Raw genomic sequence first — 21,652 nt, forward strand, 5'->3', positions numbered from 1 at the left:
GGAGGAATACAAGGGGGGATGAAAGTAGATTGGATGGGATTCTCGTGAGCAGAAGTATGGAAGTGGTGGCAGGGGAAACAAGAAGTGTGAACTTTTCCGACCATGACCTGGTGATGGCTGAGGTAAAAGTGGGAGGAAGAAAATATGGGACAGGATACTGGAAATTAAATGTAAAAATATTAGAGAAAAGGGGGATAGAAGAGGATTTTAGAGAGTTTTGGGAAGGGGTTAGGGGATTAAAAGGGCTATGTGAGGGAAGTATAGAGTGGTGGGAGATAGCAAAGAAAAGGATAAAGCAGTGGGGGATATGGAAGAGCAGGGAGAGGATAATGGAGGAAAAGGGGAATTTAAGGAAAATGTGGGGGGAACTAGCGAAGGAGAAGGAGAAAGAGAATGAAGGGAAGGAGGTTGACAGAGATAGAGTAGAAATAGTGCAGGGACAGATAAGGAAGATATATGAGGGAAGAGCAGAGAAGTATATGTTAATGGCAGGACAGGAGTTTAGGGAGAGAGGGGAAAGAGTAGATACATATTGGATAGGGAAAGCTAGAGAAAGAAGAGAAGAGAGAGGGATAGAGGGAATAAGGGACGAGCAGGGACAGCTAAAAGTACAAAATGAGGAGATGTTACAGGTAGGGACAGAGTATTATAGGAGGTATTTTAGGGAGAGGGAAGTGGAGGTAGAAGTAGGAGATGCATTTATAAAAGAACTAGAAAAGGAGGTGCCTAGGGACATAAAGCAGGAAATAAATAAAAGCATAAGGGAGGAGGAGGTGAAGGAGGCAATAAAAAGCCTGAAAAAAGGGAAAGTACCAGGGATAGATGGTATACCCGGAGAGTTTTATAAAAGGTTTAATGAAGTGGTAAGCGGAGACCTAACAGAAGTGTTTAACAAAATACTGGAGGAAGGGGAAATCAAAGGAACAATGGCGACAGGGGTAGTGACGCCAATATACAAAAAGGGGGAAAGGGAAAATCTAGATAACTATAGGCCATTATCGATGTTGGGGGTGGACAGTAAAATAATGGCGAAAATATTGGCAGGTAGGTTGAGGAAGGCACTGCCACATGTCATACATGTAGACCAGACATGTGGAATAGAGGGTAGAAGCACAAGGTGGAATCTACAGCTCATCAGGGACGTGGTGGCGTGGTCAGGAGACCGGAAGCTGCCATTGATGATAGCAAGCCTGGACCAATCAAAGGCGTTCGACAGAGTGGACAGGGAATTTTTGTTTAGAGTCATGGAAAAGATGGGGATGGGAGAAAAACTGGTCAGATGGGTTAAAACAGTGTACAGGAGGACATACAGCAGAGTAAGTATGAACGGGTATCTAGGGAGGAGTTTTGAGACAGCGGGGGGTATATTACAGGGGTGTCCGTTATCGCCACTCCTATTCATAATGTACATGGAGCCGCTGGCGGAAAAGATTAGAAAGGACAAGGAGATAGTAGGGGTTTTGGTGCCGGGAGCAGGTGGATATAGGGTGAAGATAGCGCAGTATGCAGACGACATGACAATTTTGGGTAGAATAGATAGTGACATAGAGAGAACATTGGATATAGTGGAAAAATTCGGAGTGGGGTCTGGGGCGAAATTGAATAGGGAAAAATCTAAGTTAAAATTTTTTGGGACAGTGAAGGATAGGAAAGATTCGGTGGGAGGGTTGGAGGTAAGTGAGGGGCCAATGAAGATTTTAGGGGTAAAATTTGAAAATCAGGGAGCAGCAGGGTTGAATTGGGGAGAGAGGTTAATAAAGATGAAACAAAAGTTAGGACTATGGACTGGGAGGAAACTGTCCTATATAGGGAAGAGTCTGGTAATTAAGGCGGAGGTACTTCCCTTTCTGATGTACCTGGCGTACATCTACCCACTACCAGTGAGTGGAAGGAGGTGGGTACAAAGGGAAGTATTTCGTTTTATGTGGGGAGGAAAGTATGAATACGTAGCAAGGGAGATAATGTACAGGAAAATAGAGGAAGGGGGGAGAGGGGTTTTAGATGTAGGACTGAAATTGGACTGCATTTATGTGGCAAGCATAATGCAGGAGTTAGCGCAGGAGGCACAACACCCAGGATGGTATTTCCTGAAATTATATTTTGCATACCACACACGGGGTGTAATGGAGTGGGACAACAGAGGTCCAAGGGCGGAGCAGCTGCCATGGCATTATGGGCAGGCTGCCAACTGGTTAAAGGTAAATAGAGAGGGAAAAGACAGAAACATATGCACAAGTCACAAAAGATTATATGAGGAGGTTAGGAGTAGAAAGGTAAGAGAAAGCAACAGAAGAATAGAAGCAGGGACAGTATGGACTAGAGTACAACCACTGGGGCTGGAAAACAGTTTAAAAGATATAAATTGGCAAATAGTACACAGGAAATTACCGGTAAAAGAAATAATGTACAGACACGGGATAAGCAAGACAAATGTGTGTCCGAGAGAGGGGTGTGGAAGGGAGGAATCAATAATACACGTATTTTGGGAATGTAAGGTAGCTAGGGAAGTATGGCAGAAGGTGGGAACATGGTTGGATAATATAAGAAGGGGGTTTAGAGTAACATGGGAGGTTGTAAACAAAGGGATAGGAGGAATGGGAAAAGGGAGAAGCAGATTCATGTTGTGGCTAACAATAAGCCTGGTTAAGAGAGGGATATGGGAGGATAGACAGGCGGAAGTGAAGGGAGGGAAGGGAAAGGGAGTGATGGGGATAGTCAAGAAAGCCGAATGGGAAATTAAGACAAGAATGAAAGAAGATGAAGTGGACTTGGGGTGGGAAAAGGGGAAGGAAAAGTGGGGAAGATTATGGGAGATGTGTATGAAAAAGACATGATAAATACAATGAATATGATAATGGTGGTGGGAAGGAAATGAAAATGAATGTTCTGTAAATAGTTTGTATTGTGTGAAAACGTGTGTAAATAAACTTTTGTAAAAAAAAAAATCTGTTCTTATCAGTTTAATATCTGATACGTCCTCTATCCGAGGACCATATATTAAATGGATTTTTAGGCCTGGGAGTCGGAAGAGGGGCGTGCTCCGTCCACTCCACGCATCGACCAGGTATTGCATTGCCTCCTGGCACGGTGCACCCTCATAAACGGTCAAACGAAAGAGTAATTGACGAATGCTGGTGACTGGCCCCTGCTGGAAAGCTGTTGGGATTAGGGGTACGGCGCCTTAGACCTTTGCCTAGCCTAGGCCCGGGGTTTCCTCGGTCCTTTTGCGCTAGGGAGTCCCCCTTTTCCCGCTTTTTCATTTTCCCTCCATTTTACTTAAAAAAAAAAAAAAAAGGCGAAAGACTTAATTTTCCCCCTCCCTGTGTTTCTCCAGGCAAAGGCTGTGCTGCTTCGTCACCCACCCGACGACCCAAGGGCGCTTTTGCTGCAGGTTTTCGTCGCTCTACCTCGAGCCCTCTTCCTTGAGCGGCCGGTGGCCTACGGAGGCCCGGGCGACCGGCGAGCAGGGTTGGAGTTTCTCTTCATTCACGTACAAATCTTTCGCCTTTTACTAAAGATTTCCGTGGAGAGGAACGTTGACAAGTTCAACTTATTTTTTGAAGGCTTTGTCTTTGCAAAGCTGCTCTTTTGCTGGTGGAATGACAGAAGGTGTGTGGGCGTGAAGGCGGCCGGTCAGCGCCGTCCGCTAGTCCGGACCCTCAAAAGGTAGGGCCCGTGGCCCGGCGCCTATTTCAGGTTATCGCTTCTCGGCCTTTTGGCTAAGATCAAGTGTAGTATCTGTTCTTATCAGTTTAATATCTGATACGTCCTCTATCCGAGGACCATATATTAAATGGATTTTTAGGCCTGGGAGTCGGAAGAGGGGCTTGCTCCGTCCACTCCACGCATCGACCAGGTATTGCATTGCCTCCTGGCACGGTGCACCCTCATAAACGGTCAAACGAAAGAGTAATTGACGAATGCTGGTGACTGGCCCCTGCTGGAAAGCTGTTGGGATTAGGGGTACGGCGCCTTAGACCTTTGCCTAGCCTAGGCCCGGGGTTTCCTCGGTCCTTTTGCGCTAGGGAGTCCCCCTTTTCCCGCTTTTTCATTTTCCCTCCATTTTACTTAAAAAAAAAAAAAAAAAAAAAAAAAGGCGAAAGACTTAATTTTCCCCCTCCCTGTGTTTCTCCAGGCAAAGGCTGTGCTGCTTCGTCACCCACCCGACGACCCAAGGGCGCTTTTGCTGCAGGTTTTCGTCGCTCTACCTCGAGCCCTCTTCCTTGAGCGGCCGGTGGCCTACGGAGGCCCGGGCGACCGGCGAGCAGGGCTGGAGTTTCTCTTCATTCACGTACAAATCTTTCGCCTTTTACTAAAGATTTCCGTGGAGAGGAACGTTGATAAGTTCAACTTATTTTTTGAAGGCTTTGTCTTTGCAAAGCTGCTCTTTTGCTGGTGGAATGACAGAAGGTGTGTGGGCGTGAAGGCGGCCGGTCAGCGCCGTCCACTAGTCCGGACCCTCAAAAGGTAGGGCCCGTGGCCCGGCGCCTATTTCAGGTTATCGCTTCTCGGCCTTTTGGCTAAGATCAAGTGTAGTATCTGTTCTTATCAGCTCCGGGAGAGGATGGACTCCCCGTGGAATTTTATACAACATTTTGGGACATTTTAGCTACGGACCTCTTGACTGTTTTTAAAGAATTTGAAAGACTGGACCGACTTCCAGACAGTTTTAGGGTAGGGATAGTTTCTTTATTGCACAAAAAAGGTGACAAGACAGACTTAAGAAACTGGAGACCTATTACTCTTTTAAATTTTGACTGTAAGCTTTTTAGCAAACTTTTATCACGACGAATGTCAACAGTTTTGGAGGACGTGATCCACCCGGATCAAGTCTGCGCCGTCCCAGGAAGGAGGATCACGGACAGCCTAGTGCTGATCCGAGACGTCATCTGTTTTGCGAGAGACAGAAACATTCGATTATTAGTCCTAAATTTAGATTTTGAGAAAGCTTTTGATCGGGTCTCGCACCAGTACCTGTTTCAGGTACTGCAAAAGATGGGTTTCCCAGGGAGGTTTCTAGAGTGGGTGGGATTGCTGTATAAAGACATCAACAGCAAAGTTCTTGTTAATGGGCACCTGACAAAAGCGATCAATATTCGCTCTGGCGTTCGTCAGGGGTGTCCGTTATCCCCACTCCTGTTCGCGGCTTGTATTGAGCCGCTGGCGCAGATCTTGAGAAGGGATAAATGGATCAGAGGATTTGACCTGCCAGGCGGACTGACGGCGACCTGTACATTATACATGGACGACGTTACGCTTTTATGTTCGGACGTTTTAGCGGCCCAGAGAGCATTGGACTTGACTGACTGGTACGGACGGGCCTCGGGCGCTAAGCTCAATCGGAGCAAGTCCGAGGCCCAGCTCTTTGGGCCGTGGGGAGACATACAAACCGACCTGGACGTGGATTTTATAGAAACTGATATTAAAATTTTAGGCATTAAATTTGACAGAGAGGGAGGTGGACGGGGTAACTGGACTGACGTGTTAGGGAAAGTCAGGCAACGACTGGGGTTTTGGGGACTGAGACGAATGACAATCGAAGGCAAAGTTTTAATATTTAAATCTGCGATTTTACCTTTGCTTTTATTGTTGTGTTCTGTTTTTAGTCCCCCCAGACCTTTTATTTTACAGGTGGAGAGAGCGGTTTTTTATTTCCTGTGGGGGTCCAAGTGGGAGCGACTCAGAAGAGAGGTGGTGAAGAAAGGACCAGACAATGGTCCTCTAGTCCGGACCCTCAAAAGGTAGGGCCCGTGGCCCGGCGCCTATTTCAGGTTATCGCTTCTCGGCCTTTTGGCTAAGATCAAGTGTAGTATCTGTTCTTATCAGTTTAATATCTGATACGTCCTCTACCCGAGGACCATATATTAAATGGATTTTTAGGCCTGGGAGTCGGAAGAGGGGCTTGCTCCGTCCACTCCACGCATCGACCAGGTATTGCATTGCCTCCTGGCACGGTGCACCCTCATAAACGGTCAAACGAAAGAGTAATTGACGAATGCTGGTGACTGGCCCCTGCTGGAAAGCTGTTGGGATTAGGGGTACGGCCCTGGGTTTCCTCGGTCCTTTTGCGCTAGGGAGTCCCCCTTTACCCGCTTTTTCATTTTCCCTCCATTTTACTTAAAAAAAAAAAAAAAAAAAAAAAAAAAAGGCGAAAGACTTAATTTTCCCCCTCCCTGTGTTTCTCCAGGCAAAGGCTGTGCTGCCTCGTCACCCACCCGACGACCCAAGGGCGCTTTTGCTGCAGGTTTTCGTCGCTCTACCTCGAGCCCTCTTCCTTGAGCGGCCGGTGGCCTACGGAGGCCCGGGCGACCGGCGAGCAGGGCTGGAGTTTCTCTTCATTCACGTACAAATCTTTCGCCTTTTACTAAAGATTTCCGTGGAGAGGAACGTTGATAAGTTCAACTTATTTTTTGAAGGCTTTGTCTTTGCAAAGCTGCTCTTTTGCTGGTGGAATGACAGAAGGTGTGTGGGCGTGAAGGCGGCCGGTCAGCGCCGTCCACTAGTCCGGACCCTCAAAAGGTAGGGCCCGTGGCCCGGCGCCTATTTCAGGTTATCGCTTCTCGGCCTTTTGGCTAAGATCAAGTGTAGTATCTGTTCTTATTAGAGACGGATGGCGGGAAACGATGCGAGAGGGCCGGTCCGAGTGACGCGGCTTAAAAATTCAGTGAGAGTTGAAGTGACGAGAAACGAACAGAGAACGAAGCTAACGGTGGAACATCTGGTTCAAAGAGTTTTGAAAAAGCTGTTTAAGCTGGAGGCCATTGAAATTTACTGCCTGCAAGATTTTTCTAACACGGGATTCATGGACATAACTTTTAATAATATGCCAGCGTGCCAAGAGTTCTTAGCAGCATGGGAAAGACAGAAGGAGCATAGAGACCTAGAAGGACTGATGGTGAGAGCCCTGTTTATCTGGGAGACGGTGAACCTAACGGTACACATGTACAACCCATTCGTGGAGGAGGAGGACATTAGACAATACCTGCAAAGGTACTGCCTTAAAGTGGAAGGTGGAGAGAAACAGACAAACAGGTATGGGATTTGGAATGGGCGACGGAGATACAGGGTGCAGTTCAGACCAGAGCCGGGAGCACCAGGAGGAGTGGCACAGCCACCAGGGTCGTTTGCTATAGGACCACATAGAGGGTTCCTATTTTATCAAGGACAGCCATTGACCTGCCGAAAATGTGGAGGAGCTGGGCACATAGGGGCAACATGTGATAGGCAGAGGTGCCGGAACTGTGGGTCGGAGGAGCATGGAGCAGCAGAGTGCAAGATGCCTAAGAAATGCAGCCTATGTGACAAGGAGGACCACTTGTACAAGAACTGCCCGAGGAAAAGGCGAACATTTGCCGACCTGTTCAACACTGATTTCATCGAGGGGGAAATGGAGACACAGATGGAAGCCACAAGCTCAGGAGAGAAAGAGAAGGAGCAAGGAACAACACAAGAGGAAGAGCCTGGAAGGGATAAAGAGAAACCGGAGGCAGGAACACAAACAACAGAGAAAACAGCGGGAACAAAGACAAAGAAAACCAAAGAGCTGAACGAAGGAAAGGGAAAGAAGAAGAAAGAAGAGGTACAGGTAAGACAGGAGGAAGGCAGCACTCCCGGTGGTGAGGTGGAACAAACAGTGGGTGGCAAACGTCCGTTTCCTGAAGATGAGCTGGGGGACAGCCCAGTCAGGAGAACACGCCCTGAAGGGCTAAGTTGGAGCCAAGTGGTAGAGGATGAGGAAGGAGAGGAGGAGCAAATATATGAAGAACTGCTTAGGAATTTAAATGAGACTATGCAGACAATACACACAACATGCTCAGAAGAGGAAGGGGTGAGTATGGACTGTTCAACAGGGTCAGAAAACCAAAGAAGTACTCAAGGGGGCGATGAAGAGACTAGTGGGAAGGAAAAGAAATAAAAGGAAAACTAAATGGAAAGGACACTAAAAATAGGGACGTTCAACGCCAGAGGGCTGAGAAACACGAAGAAAAGAAGTTTGGTTTTTAGTTTTATAGAAGATTTAAGTTTGGACATTTGTTTTATTCAGGAAGCGCACCTAAAGGACTTGAAGGACATTGAAAGATTCCAAAAGGACTGGGGGAGGGGGAAATCAGTGTGGTCCATAGGGGGGTACACTCCAGTGGAGTTGGGATTCTGTTTAAGGGATGGGGTATGAACTTAAAACAAGTTATAGGTGGTGAAGTGGGGAGGATGGTTGGAGTGGATTTAAGTTGGGGGGGTGTAAAGATGAGGATTTTGAATATATACGGACCACAACATTTAAAAGACAAAAGGGTTTTTTACGAGGATGCCAAGCTATTAGGTGCAACAAGTAATTTTTTGGTTATGGGAGGGGACTTTAATATTAATCTGGCGGGAGCAGGAGACGAAGCAACAGGAATAATTGCAGACATAATTAAAACACATAAGTTAGTGGACATAGGAAGGAAGGTAGGAAGGGGAATGGAAGGACCAACATGGAGGAATACAAGGGGGGATGAAAGTAGATTGGATGGGATTCTCGTGAGCAGAAGTATGGAAGTGGTGGCAGGGGAAACAAGAAGTGTGAACTTTTCCGACCATGACCTGGTGATGGCTGAGGTAAAAGTGGGAGGAAGAAAATATGGGACAGGATACTGGAAATTAAATGTAAAAATATTAGAGAAAAGGGGGATAGAAGAGGATTTTAGAGAGTTTTGGGAAGGGGTTAGGGGATTAAAAGGGCTATGTGAGGGAAGTATAGAGTGGTGGGAGATAGCAAAGAAAAGGATAAAGCAGTGGGGGATATGGAAGAGCAGGGAGAGGATAATGGAGGAAAAGGGGAATTTAAGGAAAATGTGGGGGGAACTAGCGAAGGAGAAGGAGAAAGAGAATGAAGGGAAGGAGGTTGACAGAGATAGAGTAGAAATAGTGCAGGGACAGATAAGGAAGATATATGAGGGAAGAGCAGAGAAGTATATGTTAATGGCAGGACAGGAGTTTAGGGAGAGAGGGGAAAGAGTAGATACATATTGGATAGGGAAAGCTAGAGAAAGAAGAGAAGAGAGAGGGATAGAGGGAATAAGGGACGAGCAGGGACAGCTAAAAGTACAAAATGAGGAGATGTTACAGGTAGGGACAGAGTATTATAGGAGGTATTTTAGGGAGAGGGAAGTGGAGGTAGAAGTAGGAGATGCATTTATAAAAGAACTAGAAAAGGAGGTGCCTAGGGACATAAAGCAGGAAATAAATAAAAGCATAAGGGAGGAGGAGGTGAAGGAGGCAATAAAAAGCCTGAAAAAAGGGAAAGTACCAGGGATAGATGGTATACCCGGAGAGTTTTATAAAAGGTTTAATGAAGTGGTAAGCGGAGACCTAACAGAAGTGTTTAACAAAATACTGGAGGAAGGGGAAATCAAAGGAACAATGGCGACAGGGGTAGTGACGCCAATATACAAAAAGGGGGAAAGGGAAAATCTAGATAACTATAGGCCATTATCGATGTTGGGGGTGGACAGTAAAATAATGGCGAAAATATTGGCAGGTAGGTTGAGGAAGGCACTGCCACATGTCATACATGTAGACCAGACATGTGGAATAGAGGGTAGAAGCACAAGGTGGAATCTACAGCTCATCAGGGACGTGGTGGCGTGGTCAGGAGACCGGAAGCTGCCATTGATGATAGCAAGCCTGGACCAATCAAAGGCGTTCGACAGAGTGGACAGGGAATTTTTGTTTAGAGTCATGGAAAAGATGGGGATGGGAGAAAAACTGGTCAGATGGGTTAAAACAGTGTACAGGAGGACATACAGCAGAGTAAGTATGAACGGGTATCTAGGGAGGAGTTTTGAGACAGCGGGGGGTATATTACAGGGGTGTCCGTTATCGCCACTCCTATTCATAATGTACATGGAGCCGCTGGCGGAAAAGATTAGAAAGGACAAGGAGATAGTAGGGGTTTTGGTGCCGGGAGCAGGTGGATATAGGGTGAAGATAGCGCAGTATGCAGACGACATGACAATTTTGGGTAGAATAGATAGTGACATAGAGAGAACATTGGATATAGTGGAAAAATTCGGAGTGGGGTCTGGGGCGAAATTGAATAGGGAAAAATCTAAGTTAAAATTTTTTGGGACAGTGAAGGATAGGAAAGATTCGGTGGGAGGGTTGGAGGTAAGTGAGGGGCCAATGAAGATTTTAGGGGTAAAATTTGAAAATCAGGGAGCAGCAGGGTTGAATTGGGGAGAGAGGTTAATAAAGATGAAACAAAAGTTAGGACTATGGACTGGGAGGAAACTGTCCTATATAGGGAAGAGTCTGGTAATTAAGGCGGAGGTACTTCCCTTTCTGATGTACCTGGCGTACATCTACCCACTACCAGTGAGTGGAAGGAGGTGGGTACAAAGGGAAGTATTTCGTTTTATGTGGGGAGGAAAGTATGAATACGTAGCAAGGGAGATAATGTACAGGAAAATAGAGGAAGGGGGGAGAGGGGTTTTAGATGTAGGACTGAAATTGGACTGCATTTATGTGGCAAGCATAATGCAGGAGTTAGCGCAGGAGGCACAACACCCAGGATGGTATTTCCTGAAATTATATTTTGCATACCACACACGGGGTGTAATGGAGTGGGACAACAGAGGTCCAAGGGCGGAGCAGCTGCCATGGCATTATGGGCAGGCTGCCAACTGGTTAAAGGTAAATAGAGAGGGAAAAGACAGAAACATATGCACAAGTCACAAAAGATTATATGAGGAGGTTAGGAGTAGAAAGGTAAGAGAAAGCAACAGAAGAATAGAAGCAGGGACAGTATGGACTAGAGTACAACCACTGGGGCTGGAAAACAGTTTAAAAGATATAAATTGGCAAATAGTACACAGGAAATTACCGGTAAAAGAAATAATGTACAGACACGGGATAAGCAAGACAAATGTGTGTCCGAGAGAGGGGTGTGGAAGGGAGGAATCAATAATACACGTATTTTGGGAATGTAAGGTAGCTAGGGAAGTATGGCAGAAGGTGGGAACATGGTTGGATAATATAAGAAGGGGGTTTAGAGTAACATGGGAGGTTGTAAACAAAGGGATAGGAGGAATGGGAAAAGGGAGAAGCAGATTCATGTTGTGGCTAACAATAAGCCTGGTTAAGAGAGGGATATGGGAGGATAGACAGGCGGAAGTGAAGGGAGGGAAGGGAAAGGGAGTGATGGGGATAGTCAAGAAAGCCGAATGGGAAATTAAGACAAGAATGAAAGAAGATGAAGTGGACTTGGGGTGGGAAAAGGGGAAGGAAAAGTGGGGAAGATTATGGGAGATGTGTATGAAAAAGACATGATAAATACAATGAATATGATAATGGTGGTGGGAAGGAAATGAAAATGAATGTTCTGTAAATAGTTTGTATTGTGTGAAAACGTGTGTAAATAAACTTTTGTAAAAAAAAAAATCTGTTCTTATCAGTTTAATATCTGATACGTCCTCTATCCGAGGACCATATATTAAATGGATTTTTAGGCCTGGGAGTCGGAAGAGGGGCGTGCTCCGTCCACTCCACGCATCGACCAGGTATTGCATTGCCTCCTGGCACGGTGCACCCTCATAAACGGTCAAACGAAAGAGTAATTGACGAATGCTGGTGACTGGCCCCTGCTGGAAAGCTGTTGGGATTAGGGGTACGGCGCCTTAGACCTTTGCCTAGCCTAGGCCCGGGGTTTCCTCGGTCCTTTTGCGCTAGGGAGTCCCCCTTTTCCCGCTTTTTCATTTTCCCTCCATTTTACTTAAAAAAAAAAAAAAAAGGCGAAAGACTTAATTTTCCCCCTCCCTGTGTTTCTCCAGGCAAAGGCTGTGCTGCTTCGTCACCCACCCGACGACCCAAGGGCGCTTTTGCTGCAGGTTTTCGTCGCTCTACCTCGAGCCCTCTTCCTTGAGCGGCCGGTGGCCTACGGAGGCCCGGGCGACCGGCGAGCAGGGTTGGAGTTTCTCTTCATTCACGTACAAATCTTTCGCCTTTTACTAAAGATTTCCGTGGAGAGGAACGTTGACAAGTTCAACTTATTTTTTGAAGGCTTTGTCTTTGCAAAGCTGCTCTTTTGCTGGTGGAATGACAGAAGGTGTGTGGGCGTGAAGGCGGCCGGTCAGCGCCGTCCGCTAGTCCGGACCCTCAAAAGGTAGGGCCCGTGGCCCGGCGCCTATTTCAGGTTATCGCTTCTCGGCCTTTTGGCTAAGATCAAGTGTAGTATCTGTTCTTATCAGTTTAATATCTGATACGTCCTCTATCCGAGGACCATATATTAAATGGATTTTTAGGCCTGGGAGTCGGAAGAGGGGCTTGCTCCGTCCACTCCACGCATCGACCAGGTATTGCATTGCCTCCTGGCACGGTGCACCCTCATAAACGGTCAAACGAAAGAGTAATTGACGAATGCTGGTGACTGGCCCCTGCTGGAAAGCTGTTGGGATTAGGGGTACGGCGCCTTAGACCTTTGCCTAGCCTAGGCCCGGGGTTTCCTCGGTCCTTTTGCGCTAGGGAGTCCCCCTTTTCCCGCTTTTTCATTTTCCCTCCATTTTACTTAAAAAAAAAAAAAAAAAAAAAAAAAGGCGAAAGACTTAATTTTCCCCCTCCCTGTGTTTCTCCAGGCAAAGGCTGTGCTGCTTCGTCACCCACCCGACGACCCAAGGGCGCTTTTGCTGCAGGTTTTCGTCGCTCTACCTCGAGCCCTCTTCCTTGAGCGGCCGGTGGCCTACGGAGGCCCGGGCGACCGGCGAGCAGGGCTGGAGTTTCTCTTCATTCACGTACAAATCTTTCGCCTTTTACTAAAGATTTCCGTGGAGAGGAACGTTGATAAGTTCAACTTATTTTTTGAAGGCTTTGTCTTTGCAAAGCTGCTCTTTTGCTGGTGGAATGACAGAAGGTGTGTGGGCGTGAAGGCGGCCGGTCAGCGCCGTCCACTAGTCCGGACCCTCAAAAGGTAGGGCCCGTGGCCCGGCGCCTATTTCAGGTTATCGCTTCTCGGCCTTTTGGCTAAGATCAAGTGTAGTATCTGTTCTTATCAGCTCCGGGAGAGGATGGACTCCCCGTGGAATTTTATACAACATTTTGGGACATTTTAGCTACGGACCTCTTGACTGTTTTTAAAGAATTTGAAAGACTGGACCGACTTCCAGACAGTTTTAGGGTAGGGATAGTTTCTTTATTGCACAAAAAAGGTGACAAGACAGACTTAAGAAACTGGAGACCTATTACTCTTTTAAATTTTGACTGTAAGCTTTTTAGCAAACTTTTATCACGACGAATGTCAACAGTTTTGGAGGACGTGATCCACCCGGATCAAGTCTGCGCCGTCCCAGGAAGGAGGATCACGGACAGCCTAGTGCTGATCCGAGACGTCATCTGTTTTGCGAGAGACAGAAACATTCGATTATTAGTCCTAAATTTAGATTTTGAGAAAGCTTTTGATCGGGTCTCGCACCAGTACCTGTTTCAGGTACTGCAAAAGATGGGTTTCCCAGGGAGGTTTCTAGAGTGGGTGGGATTGCTGTATAAAGACATCAACAGCAAAGTTCTTGTTAATGGGCACCTGACAAAAGCGATCAATATTCGCTCTGGCGTTCGTCAGGGGTGTCCGTTATCCCCACTCCTGTTCGCGGCTTGTATTGAGCCGCTGGCGCAGATCTTGAGAAGGGATAAATGGATCAGAGGATTTGACCTGCCAGGCGGACTGACGGCGACCTGTACATTATACATGGACGACGTTACGCTTTTATGTTCGGACGTTTTAGCGGCCCAGAGAGCATTGGACTTGACTGACTGGTACGGACGGGCCTCGGGCGCTAAGCTCAATCGGAGCAAGTCCGAGGCCCAGCTCTTTGGGCCGTGGGGAGACATACAAACCGACCTGGACGTGGATTTTATAGAAACTGATATTAAAATTTTAGGCATTAAATTTGACAGAGAGGGAGGTGGACGGGGTAACTGGACTGACGTGTTAGGGAAAGTCAGGCAACGACTGGGGTTTTGGGGACTGAGACGAATGACAATCGAAGGCAAAGTTTTAATATTTAAATCTGCGATTTTACCTTTGCTTTTATTGTTGTGTTCTGTTTTTAGTCCCCCCAGACCTTTTATTTTACAGGTGGAGAGAGCGGTTTTTTATTTCCTGTGGGGGTCCAAGTGGGAGCGACTCAGAAGAGAGGTGGTGAAGAAAGGACCAGACAATGGTCCTCTAGTCCGGACCCTCAAAAGGTAGGGCCCGTGGCCCGGCGCCTATTTCAGGTTATCGCTTCTCGGCCTTTTGGCTAAGATCAAGTGTAGTATCTGTTCTTATCAGTTTAATATCTGATACGTCCTCTACCCGAGGACCATATATTAAATGGATTTTTAGGCCTGGGAGTCGGAAGAGGGGCTTGCTCCGTCCACTCCACGCATCGACCAGGTATTGCATTGCCTCCTGGCACGGTGCACCCTCATAAACGGTCAAACGAAAGAGTAATTGACGAATGCTGGTGACTGGCCCCTGCTGGAAAGCTGTTGGGATTAGGGGTACGGCCCTGGGTTTCCTCGGTCCTTTTGCGCTAGGGAGTCCCCCTTTACCCGCTTTTTCATTTTCCCTCCATTTTACTTAAAAAAAAAAAAAAAAAAAAAAAAAAAAGGCGAAAGACTTAATTTTCCCCCTCCCTGTGTTTCTCCAGGCAAAGGCTGTGCTGCCTCGTCACCCACCCGACGACCCAAGGGCGCTTTTGCTGCAGGTTTTCGTAGCTCTACCTCGAGCCCTCTTCCTTGAGCGGCCGGTGGCCTACGGAGGCCCGGGCGACCGGCGAGCAGGGCTGGAGTTTCTCTTCATTCACGTACAAATCTTTCGCCTTTTACTAAAGATTTCCGTGGAGAGGAACGTTGATAAGTTCAACTTATTTTTTGAAGGCTTTGTCTTTGCAAAGCTGCTCTTTTGCTGGTGGAATGACAGAAGGTGTGTGGGCGTGAAGGCGGCCGGTCAGCGCCGTCCACTAGTCCGGACCCTCAAAAGGTAGGGCCCGTGGCCCGGCGCCTATTTCAGGTTATCGCTTCTCGGCCTTTTGGCTAAGATCAAGTGTAGTATCTGTTCTTATTAGAGACGGATGGCGGGAAACGATGCGAGAGGGCCGGTCCGAGTGACGCGGCTTAAAAATTCAGTGAGAGTTGAAGTGACGAGAAACGAACAGAGAACGAAGCTAACGGTGGAACATCTGGTTCAAAGAGTTTTGAAAAAGCTGTTTAAGCTGGAGGCCACTGAAATTTACTGCCTGCAAGATTTTTCTAACACGGGATTCATGGACATAACTTTTAATAATATGCCAGCGTGCCAAGAGTTCTTAGCAGCATGGGAAAGACAGAAGGAGCATAGAGACCTAGAAGGACTGATGGTGAGAGCCCTGTTTATCTGGGAGACGGTGAACCTAACGGTACACATGTACAACCCATTCGTGGAGGAGGAGGACATTAGACAATACCTGCAAAGGTACTGCCTTAAAGTGGAAGGTGGAGAGAAACAGACAAACAGGTATGGGATTTGGAATGGGCGACGGAGATACAGGGTGCAGTTCAGACCAGAGCCGGGAGCACCAGGAGGAGTGGCACAGCCACCAGGGTCGTTTGCTATAGGACCACATAGAGGGTTCCTATTTTATCAAGGACAGCCATTGACCTGCCGAAAATGTGGAGGAGCTGGGCACATAGGGGCAACATGTGATAGGCAGAGGTGCCGGAACTGTGGGTCGGAGGAGCATGGAGCAGCAGAGTGCAAGATGCCTAAGAAATGCAGCCTATGTGACAAGGAGGACCACTTGTACAAGAACTGCCCGAGGAAAAGGCGAACATTTGCCGACCTGTTCAACACTGATTTCATCGAGGGGGAAATGGAGACACAGATGGAAGCCACAAGCTCAGGAGAGAAAGAGAAGGAGCAAGGAACAACACAAGAGGAAGAGCCTGGAAGGGATAAAGAGAAACCGGAGGCAGGAACACAAACAACAGAGAAAACAGCGGGAACAAAGACAAAGAAAACCAAAGAGCTGAACGAAGGAAAGGGAAAGAAGAAGAAAGAAGAGGTACAGGTAAGACAGGAGGAAGGCAGCACTCCCGGTGGTGAGGTGGAACAAACAGTGGGTGGCAAACGTCCGTTTCCTGAAGATGAGCTGGGGGACAGCCCAGTCAGGAGAACACGCCCTGAAGGGCTAAGTTGGAGCCAAGTGGTAGAGGATGAGGAAGGAGAGGAGGAGCAAATATATGAAGAACTGCTTAGGAATTTAAATGAGACTATGCAGACAATACACACAACATGCTCAGAAGAGGAAGGGGTGAGTATGGACTGTTCAACAGGGTCAGAAAACCAAAGAAGTACTCAAGGGGGCGATGAAGAGACTAGTGGGAAGGAAAAGAAATAAAAGGAAAACTAAATGGAAAGGACACTAAAAATAGGGACGTTCAACGCCAGAGGGCTGAGAAACACGAAGAAAAGAAGTTTGGTTTTTAGTTTTATAGAAGATTTAAGTTTGGACATTTGTTTTATTCAGGAAGCGCACCTAAAGGACTTGAAGGACATTGAAAGATTCCAAAAGGACTGGGGGAGGGGGAAATCAGTGTGGTCCATAGGGGGGTACACTCCAGTGGAGTTGGGATTCTGTTTAAGGGATGGGGTATGAACTTAAAACAAGTTATAGGTGGTGAAGTGGGGAGGATGGTTGGAGTGGATTTAAGTTGGGGGGGTGTAAAGATGAGGATTTTGAATATATACGGACCACAACATTTAAAAGACAAAAGGGTTTTTTACGAGGATGCCAAGCTATTAGGTGCAACAAGTAATTTTTTGGTTATGGGAGGGGACTTTAATATTAATCTGGCGGGAGCAGGAGACGAAGCAACAGGAATAATTGCAGACATAATTAAAACACATAAGTTAGTGGACATAGGAAGGAAGGTAGGAAGGGGAATGGAAGGACCAACATGGAGGAATACAAGGGGGGATGAAAGTAGATTGGATGGGATTCTCGTGAGCAGAAGTATGGAAGTGGTGGCAGGGGAAACAAGAAGTGTGAACTTTTCCGACCATGACCTGGTGATGGCTGAGGTAAAAGTGGGAGGAAGAAAATATGGGACAGGATACTGGAAATTAAATGTAAAAATATTAGAGAAAAGGGGGATAGAAGAGGATTTTAGAGAGTTTTGGGAAGGGGTTAGGGGATTAAAAGGGCTATGTGAGGGAAGTATAGAGTGGTGGGAGATAGCAAAGAAAAGGATAAAGCAGTGGGGGATATGGAAGAGCAGGGAGAGGATAATGGAGGAAAAGGGGAATTTAAGGAAAATGTGGGGGGAACTAGCGAAGGAGAAGGAGAAAGAGAATGAAGGGAAGGAGGTTGACAGAGATAGAGTAGAAATAGTACAGGGACAGATAAGGAAGATATATGAGGGAAGAGCAGAGAAGTATATGTTAATGGCAGGACAGGAGTTTAGGGAGAGAGGGGAAAGAGTAGATACATATTGGATAGGGAAAGCTAGAGAAAGAAGAGAAGAGAGAGGGATAGAGGGAATAAGGGACGAGCAGGGACAGCTAAAAGTACAAAATGAGGAGATGTTACAGGTAGGGACAGAGTATTATAGGAGGTATTTTAGGGAGAGGGAAGTGGAGGTAGAAGTAGGAGATGCATTTATAAAAGAACTAGAAAAGGAGGTGCCTAGGGACATAAAGCAGGAAATAAATAAAAGCATAAGGGAGGAGGAGGTGAAGGAGGCAATAAAAAGCCTGAAAAAAGGGAAAGTACCAGGGATAGATGGTATACCCGGAGAGTTTTATAAAAGGTTTAATGAAGTGGTAAGCGGAGACCTAACAGAAGTGTTTAACAAAATACTGGAGGAAGGGGAAATCAAAGGAACAATGGCGACAGGGGTAGTGACGCCAATATACAAAAAGGGGGAAAGGGAAAATCTAGATAACTATAGGCCATTATCGATGTTGGGGGTGGACAGTAAAATAATGGCGAAAATATTGGCAGGTAGGTTGAGGAAGGCACTGCCACATGTCATACATGTAGACCAGACATGTGGAATAGAGGGTAGAAGCACAAGGTGGAATCTACAGCTCATCAGGGACGTGGTGGCGTGGTCAGGAGACCGGAAGCTGCCATTGATGATAGCAAGCCTGGACCAATCAAAGGCGTTCGACAGAGTGGACAGGGAATTTTTGTTTAGAGTCATGGAAAAGATGGGGATGGGAGAAAAACTGGTCAGATGGGTTAAAACAGTGTACAGGAGGACATACAGCAGAGTAAGTATGAACGGGTATCTAGGGAGGAGTTTTGAGACAGCGGGGGGTATATTACAGGGGTGTCCGTTATCGCCACTCCTATTCATAATGTACATGGAGCCGCTGGCGGAAAAGATTAGAAAGGACAAGGAGATAGTAGGGGTTTTGGTGCCGGGAGCAGGTGGATATAGGGTGAAGATAGCGCAGTATGCAGACGACATGACAATTTTGGGTAGAATAGATAGTGACATAGAGAGAACATTGGATATAGTGGAAAAATTCGGAGTGGGGTCTGGGGCGAAATTGAATAGGGAAAAATCTAAGTTAAAATTTTTTGGGACAGTGAAGGATAGGAAAGATTCGGTGGGAGGGTTGGAGGTAAGTGAGGGGCCAATGAAGATTTTAGGGGTAAAATTTGAAAATCAGGGAGCAGCAGGGTTGAATTGGGGAGAGAGGTTAATAAAGATGAAACAAAAGTTAGGACTATGGACTGGGAGGAAACTGTCCTATATAGGGAAGAGTCTGGTAATTAAGGCGGAGGTACTTCCCTTTCTGATGTACCTGGCGTACATCTACCCACTACCAGTGAGTGGAAGGAGGTGGGTACAAAGGGAAGTATTTCGTTTTATGTGGGGAGGAAAGTATGAATACGTAGCAAGGGAGATAATGTACAGGAAAATAGAGGAAGGGGGGAGAGGGGTTTTAGATGTAGGACTGAAATTGGACTGCATTTATGTGGCAAGCATAATGCAGGAGTTAGCGCAGGAGGCACAACACCCAGGATGGTATTTCCTGAAATTATATTTTGCATACCACACACGGGGTGTAATGGAGTGGGACAACAGAGGTCCAAGGGCGGAGCAGCTGCCATGGCATTATGGGCAGGCTGCCAACTGGTTAAAGGTAAATAGAGAGGGAAAAGACAGAAACATATGCACAAGTCACAAAAGATTATATGAGGAGGTTAGGAGTAGAAAGGTAAGAGAAAGCAACAGAAGAATAGAAGCAGGGACAGTATGGACTAGAGTACAACCACTGGGGCTGGAAAACAGTTTAAAAGATATAAATTGGCAAATAGTACACAGGAAATTACCGGTAAAAGAAATAATGTACAGACACGGGATAAGCAAGACAAATGTGTGTCCGAGAGAGGGGTGTGGAAGGGAGGAATCAATAATACACGTATTTTGGGAATGTAAGGTAGCTAGGGAAGTATGGCAGAAGGTGGGAACATGGTTGGATAATATAAGAAGGGGGTTTAGAGTAACATGGGAGGTTGTAAACAAAGGGATAGGAGGAATGGGAAAAGGGAGAAGCAGATTCATGTTGTGGCTAACAATAAGCCTGGTTAAGAGAGGGATATGGGAGGATAGACAGGCGGAAGTGAAGGGAGGGAAGGGAAAGGGAGTGATGGGGATAGTCAAGAAAGCCGAATGGGAAATTAAGACAAGAATGAAAGAAGATGAAGTGGACTTGGGGTGGGAAAAGGGGAAGGAAAAGTGGGGAAGATTATGGGAGATGTGTATGAAAAAGACATGATAAATACAATGAATATGATAATGGTGGTGGGAAGGAAATGAAAATGAATGTTCTGTAAATAGTTTGTATTGTGTGAAAACGTGTGTAAATAAACTTTTGTAAAAAAAAAAATCTGTTCTTATCAGTTTAATATCTGATACGTCCTCTATCCGAGGACCATATATTAAATGGATTTTTAGGCCTGGGAGTCGGAAGAGGGGCGTGCTCCGTCCACTCCACGCATCGACCAGGTATTGCATTGCCTCCTGGCACGGTGCACCCTCATAAACGGTCAAACGAAAGAGTAATTGACGAATGCTGGTGACTGGCCCCTGCTGGAAAGCTGTTGGGATTAGGGGTACGGCGCCTTAGACCTTTGCCTAGCCTAGGCCCGGGGTTTCCTCGGTCCTTTTGCGCTAGGGAGTCCCCCTTTTCCCGCTTTTTCATTTTCCCTCCATTTTACTTAAAAAAAAAAAAAAAAGGCGAAAGACTTAATTTTCCCCCTCCCTGTGTTTCTCCAGGCAAAGGCTGTGCTGCTTCGTCACCCACCCGACGACCCAAGGGCGCTTTTGCTGCAGGTTTTCGTCGCTCTACCTCGAGCCCTCTTCCTTGAGCGGCCGGTGGCCTACGGAGGCCCGGGCGACCGGCGAGCAGGGCTGGAGTTTCTCTTCATTCACGTACAAATCTTTCGCCTTTTACTAAAGATTTCCGTGGAGAGGAACGTTGATAAGTTCAACTTATTTTTTGAAGGCTTTGTCTTTGCAAAGCTGCTCTTTTGCTGGTGGAATGACAGAAGGTGTGTGGGCGTGAAGGCGGCCGGTCAGCGCCGTCCACTAGTCCGGACCCTCAAAAGGTAGGGCCCGTGGCCCGGCGCCTATTTCAGGTTATCGCTTCTCGGCCTTTTGGCTAAGATCAAGTGTAGTATCTGTTCTTATTAGAGACGGATGGCGGGAAACGATGCGAGAGGGCCGGTCCGAGTGACGCGGCTTAAAAATTCAGTGAGAGTTGAAGTGACGAGAAACGAACAGAGAGCGAAGCTAACGGTGGAACATCTGGTTCAAAGAGTTTTGAAAAAGCTGTTTAAGCTGGAGGCCACTGAAATTTACTGCCTGCAAGATTTTTCTAACACGGGATTCATGGACATAACTTTTAATAATATGCCAGCATGCCAAGAGTTCTTAGCAGCATGGGAAAGACAGAAGGAGCATAGAGACCTAGAAGGACTGATGGTGAGAGCCCTGTTTATCTGGGAGACGGTGAACCTAACGGTACACATGTACAACCCATTCGTGGAGGAGGAGGACATTAGACAATACCTGCAAAGGTACTGCCTTAAAGTGGAAGGTGGAGAGAAACAGACAAACAGGTATGGGATTTGGAATGGGCGACGGAGATACAGGGTGCAGTTCAGACCAGAGCCGGGAGCACCAGGAGGAGTGGCACAGCCACCAGGGTCGTTTGCTATAGGACCACATAGAGGGTTCCTATTTTATCAAGGACAGCCATTGACCTGCCGAAAATGTGGAGGAGCTGGGCACATAGGGGCAACATGTGATAGGCAGAGGTGCCGGAACTGTGGGTCGGAGGAGCATGGAGCAGCAGAGTGCAAGATGCCTAAGAAATGCAGCCTATGTGACAAGGAGGACCACTTGTACAAGAACTGCCCGAGGAAAAGGCGAACATTTGCCGACCTGTTCAACACTGATTTCATCGAGGGGGAAATGGAGACACAGATGGAAGCCACAAGCTCAGGAGAGAAAGAGAAGGAGCAAGGAACAACACAAGAGGAAGAGCCTGGAAGGGATAAAGAGAAACCGGAGGCAGGAACACAAACAACAGAGAAAACAGCGGGAACAAAGACAAAGAAAACCAAAGAGCTGAACGAAG

The 21,652-nt window shown here is 46.8% G+C and overlaps 11 non-coding genes and 8 pseudogenes across 11 annotated transcripts; all 19 read left to right on the top strand.

The window, feature by feature from the left end:
* The first annotated feature begins 2,922 nt into the window (after positions 1–2,922).
* On the top strand, positions 2,923–3,098 carry LOC134308516 (U2 spliceosomal RNA; annotated as a pseudogene).
* Positions 3,099–3,466: 368 nt separating this feature from the next.
* On the top strand, positions 3,467–3,582 carry LOC134308236 (U5 spliceosomal RNA). Its single transcript, XR_010010510.1, has one exon. It is a non-coding gene; the product is annotated as a U5 spliceosomal RNA (small nuclear RNA).
* Positions 3,583–3,699: 117 nt separating this feature from the next.
* On the top strand, positions 3,700–3,890 carry LOC134308377 (U2 spliceosomal RNA). Its single transcript, XR_010010644.1, has one exon. It is a non-coding gene; the product is annotated as a U2 spliceosomal RNA (small nuclear RNA).
* Positions 3,891–4,267: 377 nt separating this feature from the next.
* On the top strand, positions 4,268–4,383 carry LOC134308543 (U5 spliceosomal RNA). Its single transcript, XR_010010784.1, has one exon. It is a non-coding gene; the product is annotated as a U5 spliceosomal RNA (small nuclear RNA).
* Positions 4,384–4,500: 117 nt separating this feature from the next.
* On the top strand, positions 4,501–4,622 carry LOC134308524 (U2 spliceosomal RNA; annotated as a pseudogene).
* A 1,152-nt stretch (positions 4,623–5,774) lies between these two features.
* Positions 5,775–5,965, top strand: LOC134308470 (U2 spliceosomal RNA). The gene has a single exon (XR_010010734.1). It is a non-coding gene; the product is annotated as a U2 spliceosomal RNA (small nuclear RNA).
* Positions 5,966–6,319: 354 nt separating this feature from the next.
* LOC134308544 (U5 spliceosomal RNA) lies at positions 6,320–6,435 on the top strand. Its single transcript, XR_010010785.1, has one exon. It is a non-coding gene; the product is annotated as a U5 spliceosomal RNA (small nuclear RNA).
* A 117-nt stretch (positions 6,436–6,552) lies between these two features.
* LOC134308531 (U2 spliceosomal RNA) lies at positions 6,553–6,772 on the top strand (annotated as a pseudogene).
* A 4,626-nt stretch (positions 6,773–11,398) lies between these two features.
* On the top strand, positions 11,399–11,574 carry LOC134308518 (U2 spliceosomal RNA; annotated as a pseudogene).
* Positions 11,575–11,942: 368 nt separating this feature from the next.
* On the top strand, positions 11,943–12,058 carry LOC134308239 (U5 spliceosomal RNA). Its single transcript, XR_010010512.1, has one exon. It is a non-coding gene; the product is annotated as a U5 spliceosomal RNA (small nuclear RNA).
* A 117-nt stretch (positions 12,059–12,175) lies between these two features.
* On the top strand, positions 12,176–12,366 carry LOC134308388 (U2 spliceosomal RNA). The gene has a single exon (XR_010010655.1). It is a non-coding gene; the product is annotated as a U2 spliceosomal RNA (small nuclear RNA).
* Positions 12,367–12,743: 377 nt separating this feature from the next.
* Positions 12,744–12,859, top strand: LOC134308545 (U5 spliceosomal RNA). Its single transcript, XR_010010786.1, has one exon. It is a non-coding gene; the product is annotated as a U5 spliceosomal RNA (small nuclear RNA).
* A 117-nt stretch (positions 12,860–12,976) lies between these two features.
* LOC134308525 (U2 spliceosomal RNA) lies at positions 12,977–13,098 on the top strand (annotated as a pseudogene).
* Positions 13,099–14,250: 1,152 nt separating this feature from the next.
* Positions 14,251–14,441, top strand: LOC134308483 (U2 spliceosomal RNA). Its single transcript, XR_010010746.1, has one exon. It is a non-coding gene; the product is annotated as a U2 spliceosomal RNA (small nuclear RNA).
* A 354-nt stretch (positions 14,442–14,795) lies between these two features.
* LOC134308546 (U5 spliceosomal RNA) lies at positions 14,796–14,911 on the top strand. Its single transcript, XR_010010787.1, has one exon. It is a non-coding gene; the product is annotated as a U5 spliceosomal RNA (small nuclear RNA).
* A 117-nt stretch (positions 14,912–15,028) lies between these two features.
* LOC134308528 (U2 spliceosomal RNA) lies at positions 15,029–15,248 on the top strand (annotated as a pseudogene).
* A 4,626-nt stretch (positions 15,249–19,874) lies between these two features.
* Positions 19,875–20,050, top strand: LOC134308519 (U2 spliceosomal RNA; annotated as a pseudogene).
* Positions 20,051–20,418: 368 nt separating this feature from the next.
* LOC134308547 (U5 spliceosomal RNA) lies at positions 20,419–20,534 on the top strand. The gene has a single exon (XR_010010788.1). It is a non-coding gene; the product is annotated as a U5 spliceosomal RNA (small nuclear RNA).
* A 117-nt stretch (positions 20,535–20,651) lies between these two features.
* Positions 20,652–20,871, top strand: LOC134308534 (U2 spliceosomal RNA; annotated as a pseudogene).
* Positions 20,872–21,652: the final 781 nt, after the last annotated feature.

This window comes from Trichomycterus rosablanca, unplaced genomic scaffold, assembly GCF_030014385.1.
Source record: "Trichomycterus rosablanca isolate fTriRos1 unplaced genomic scaffold, fTriRos1.hap1 scaffold_89, whole genome shotgun sequence".
In the NCBI taxonomy this organism is placed as follows: Eukaryota; Metazoa; Chordata; class Actinopteri; order Siluriformes; family Trichomycteridae; genus Trichomycterus; species Trichomycterus rosablanca.